This window comes from Cryptomeria japonica, chromosome 5 (genome assembly GCF_030272615.1).
Source record: "Cryptomeria japonica chromosome 5, Sugi_1.0, whole genome shotgun sequence".
NCBI lineage: Eukaryota > Viridiplantae > Streptophyta > Pinopsida > Cupressales > Cupressaceae > Cryptomeria > Cryptomeria japonica.
The window spans coordinates 726095712-726100957 of NC_081409.1; the positions used below are offsets into that span (position 1 = coordinate 726095712).

At 34.4% G+C, this 5246-nt stretch overlaps 1 pseudogene; it reads right to left on the reverse strand.

Annotated features, from left to right (window-relative positions):
• Positions 1-402: 402 nt before the first annotated feature.
• On the reverse strand, positions 403-4074 carry LOC131032807 (conserved oligomeric Golgi complex subunit 5-like; annotated as a pseudogene).
• Positions 4075-5246: the final 1172 nt, after the last annotated feature.

Here is a 5246-nt window from a genome sequence, read left to right on the forward strand (position 1 = left end):
ATGCGTACGGTTAGATGTGTGTCATTCTGATTTCATGTGCTGCTTTAAATAATAGATTTATTTTCCTTATATATGACGGATTGATGTGATATGATATTTCATACAACAAAACTGGAGAACATAGATTAAAAACCTGTAACAGCAACAACGTGGCAATTAAAGCCTCCTTCAAAAGATTCAATGCAGATTTTGCACATTCTCCCAAAGCATATCGGACGCATCTATTCTGGTTTCAAAAAGATAGTATGGATTGACTAACATGTGTGTTAGTCACGTATTTTACACCGTCGATTTTACAATTAACGGTTGCGATTGACTAACCTGTCACTAACATGCCGTACTAAAGGTCTGTTTTGAAGCTAGAATAGCCGCGACCATGCATATCATCTTTTATTAGTCATGTCAATAGTTCAGTTCCATGAAGTATTGATTCATAGGGTAATTTATAATCCACTCTTTTGAGCATCGATTTGAACACATGAATAGAGAAGCATGTAGTCTCCAAGCAATAGAATTTTTAATTTCGTCTATGTATCGAGAACCATTTTCATCCATGCTGGCATTGTTCTCTCCCCCAAATTTCTGATCATGGATGGATCTGTAAATACAACTTTCAAGACGATCAAGCATGGCCTGGAAAAGAGGAGTTATTGAATCACATGCCACGCATATATGGCACCTAGAGATGGTGACATAACGTCCTAGCTATAGTCGGTAAGCTAGAAACCATGGCATTAATACGTGTGTGAACCTCTTGAAGATGGGAGATAGATGGTAAAATTCTTGACTTTGTAAGGGTGTCACAGGACCCATGACGTGATTCTGGACCTGTCGATATCTGATACTCAGCTTTTTCGGCTAGAAGCTGCAGGACTTTACCAATTTCCCGCAAAACTAGGAGTGCTAGATGTGCATCCAAATTTAACAGCTTCAATTTCTTCTTGAATGCAAGAAATAAACCTTGAGAATTGCTCCTGAGATGGAATACTTCCTCTGTTGGACAATGGGAACAAATTGTGGTTCACGAGGTCAAAAAGGCTGCTCAAATAATGAGCCAAATAAGCTGTCTGGAAAGATTTTATAGCAACTAGCATTTGATCCTTCCCTTCTGTCTTAAGGAAGGACACCTTTGACATTGGTGTCTCGCAAAATCCTCTCAATTAAATTTTCAACCATAGGCAATACTTTTGGATATCCCAAAACTAATGTCTCTTTGATGAAACTCGATGCTGTGAAGGCAGATTTGATCCGACTTGTAAAAGACTTGACGAGTGCATACCAAACACGATCTGTTTAACATAAGGTCCCCTTCCTGTATCACTTCATCGAGAAACAGAGCATGTGTAAAAGGATCTCTCTTCTTTGAAAGCACCCTCTGTAAATGCCACACTGCAACCATGATTGAATGCAACTGATCATTACAAGCCCCCATCCTTTGCCATAGTCCCTCCTTTGCTTTCAAACTGCCTCCCAGCTGAGGAGTCCCACTCCTCTGAATCCCATCTGGATCAAAACCTGAATCTACATTAGGGGAAAGGATTCAGTTTTTGAGCACGTTCCAATTTTTGTGATAGAAGTAGTTGATTTAATACCCTCTACTTGCTGATTTAATGTCCAACTTTTGTACAACATTGCATCAATAGTTGAAGTGTAAGTACCAATAATTCAATGAAATATACCATTTGTTGTGAAAAGTAACCAATCAGGTGATGCCACATCAATTGCACAAGTATTGAGGCCTTTTTGCACATCTATTGGTCTCATTTTTTTTTGGGCTGTTTTGAACACCTTGGCAAAAAACATGCTGATGTGGCATCATATTTGATGATGTGGCCCTGAAACCTTAGTTATAAGCAGGAGACTTGCCAAATAAGCTGCTGTAAAAAATTCGAAGTGATTTGAAAATTCCACATAAGATTTTGAGAAGTACGAAATTAAAGTGCACAACTACTGGGTCCTCTCCCCTAACTGATATCGTCTTCATATCCAATGCAAAACTCACACTCTTCACACCTTGTGCCTTGTACTTCCAAATCACACCTTCCACAGTGGACTTCAGCTCCCCCATATTATAATACACCTGCAATGCACTCCCCACTTCAGCCTGGTTCAATGCATCCACAAGCCAGGGAGTCTCCTCGACAACCTCAATGCCAACGAGATGACCTTCCCTTCTCAGACTCTCAATTTCATTATATAATTGAGCAGCTGTGCTCAAATCCTGCTTAAGGGCACCACTGCCATCCATAAACTTTCTCAGTCTCTTCACCTGTCCCATAAGTTTGGTTTTGTGGGCATGATCTGGTTTTACTTTGATGAATTGTGAGGTAATTTGCATAATCAAACACTAGAATAACTTCATTGATTTAGACATTGAATGTTAATTTATTTCCTCTTATGGCAGGAGAACAACTTCATTAATTTATTTTCTCTTATGGCAGGCCAGATCTTCACGTTACCGACAGATACATTGATTAGTCATAAAAAAATTTACTATTTGAGTCGGACAATATTTACCAATTTGAGCAATATGCAAATCTTCTTACCATTGTCCTCGCACTTTCCCAATGAGGTGCACAGAATGGAATAAGCGTTGAAAATTTTGTAGAGATTCAGAGTAGACATATATCTTTATATAACAATACGTGTGGTTATATAATGAGTTCTTTAATCAATTAATGATAAAGTATGTTTTGAAATTATTAAAAGTTCAATTTTGATAATTTGTATTATGTCTAAAATTAAATACTAAGGATTTGAAATGCTTTCAAACTTTGGATTTCTTATTCTATTGTAAAAATTCATTTGGTATTGAAAGCTTCATAAATTATAAAAAAAAGTAGTTATTGTAAAATCTATTATCCACAACTGATCAAAAAAATATCTATTATCCACCAATCAAAGAGAAAAAATAGCTATTATGTTAATAGGAAAAATATTAACATTTATTATATATATAATATTTAAGTTTCTTTGCATAATGTTATACAACGCTTAATATCTTTTTTATAATGTATTATGAATTGTTAATATTTAATATTTCATAAATGAATACTACAATTTTTATTATTTATTATTATTATTATTTTATAATTTAAAATTAAAATTATATTAGCATATTTATTATGTTTCAAATTTTTACTATTATCTTTTCTACCTAATAATGATCTTTTTATTAATTTATTGAAAATATAACTTAATAATGACATGAATTCATAAAAAAAAATCTAATCTTTTTTCTTAAACTTGACAATTATTTACACCTAAAAATTAATGTTCAATAACAAAATATACTAACAAACAATTTGCACCTTAGACTAGAATCACGTCATTATGTCAAGAAACAGATAGTGTAGAATCAATTTCATCTCTCTTTCTCTCTCTTGCAAATATAACATGACCATAAAAATTTAACCTTTTTTCTTAAATTTGACAATAATTTACACCTAAAAATTAGTGTTCAATAATAAAATATACTAACACACAATTTGCACCTTACACTAGAATCACTTCATTACATCAAGAAACAGATAGTGTAGAATCAATTTCATCTCTCTTTCTCTCTCTTGGAAATATAACATGAGCATATTGGTAATTTAAATATCGTTCTTATTTAGAGGGTTTGTTTTCAATCATATTTCAATCCCTATAAGAGAATGCATAGTTGTTTTGAACCTACCACTTCTCCATTGAGATCTTTGTTGCACTTCTCCATTGAGGCCTTCATTGCACAAAGCTAAATGACTTGCCAATTGATCTCATATATTCTACATACATATGCAAGAAATAGACAAAAAAAAATTATAATTGACCTTCCACACCTTTTTGGCGTACCCATTGCACACCAAGGTGCAATTGCTTGTTAATATCCATATCATCTTCATCAAAAACATTAACTTCAAGGTCCACATTTGGTTCAACATCATTTGAACCACAATCCATTGGATTTCCACTCCCACTAGCTACATTTGTGTCAAGTGCAACAACTGCCTCATCTATAGAGACTTGGGCAAGTTGTGCAACTATAGAATCTAAATCAGTATACTCAAGTGCTAGATCCCAATTCCTTGTCATACCCTTATTGTATTCAAGTTTATTTGACAATAGACAAAGGTTGGAGTGTATGAAGGTCAAATCTTTTACATTTTTTATACCCAAAAAATTGCACTTGGCCAAGTGGATAATGGATTATTTACTCCAATTGCACTCAGCTGAAGAAGAATACTCCAGAAAGAATTTTAATTGCAAGAGGCTGCAAGAAAACATTGTCTTCACCATGCACATACCACCCCTCTTAGCATCCATCCTATATTTGGCATGAAGAGCCTTAGTATCATGATATTTTGAAGATACAAATTGGCCAAACTCATTGAAGATAATATTTTGAGATTCATCATCATCATTATATCATTCTAAATGCAACCTTAAAGTCAATAGCAATCTCCACATCTCTATATGGTGGCACCCTTATTGGAAATTCAAGTATCTCTTTGTTATAAAACTTTGACGTCAAAGCAAATATTGATGTAGGAGCATCCATGGTTGGTTGACAATCTTGCATCAACCAAAAAGAGGTTATTTAATTTTTACAATTTTGTATTTTTTTGGCTTTAGTTGAGTGTGCTCATTTATTCTCCTTGAAAATTGCCAACTTGACATAGTGGAAAATTGTCAAATTTTGCCATTTTTAAGAATTGAGTTGGAAAACGGATGGAAAAAGCATATGAACATGGGAAACTTGAAGAAATAATGCATGTTCAAATATCATTGTGGCTTCTATAAAAGAGGGGTTATGGAGTGGAGTGGTCCAGTCATGGAGAGTTGTTTTTTAACCATTTTAGTGAAAAATTTGTAACTCCCCGGTTGAGGAAACAAAAGGGAATAATGCAAGAAGGCAAAAAAAATACATCCGTATTCTGAATTTTATCTAATTTTGGGGAAGCTACAGCAGAGGGTCGTTCTATCTTGTGGAGTTATTAAAAAATGAAAAATCCATTCTCACTTGGGAGGAAGATTCAGGAAGATTGTTTTGATTTCTAGCTTGGTTAGTTTGGAAATTTCTGGAGAGGAGAAAAATCTGAGATTGAGCTAGGCTGGAAGTGGGTTTCTTGGGGTTGGATATACATGGTATTTTATGTATTTTTACAGGTTTGGAGCAGCAAGGAGTTTGGGGCTTTGTTTGTGTATTTTTCTTCCTTCAGGTTGCAACTTGTTCCAGCAGGCTTTTTTTTTTTTTTTTGAGCACA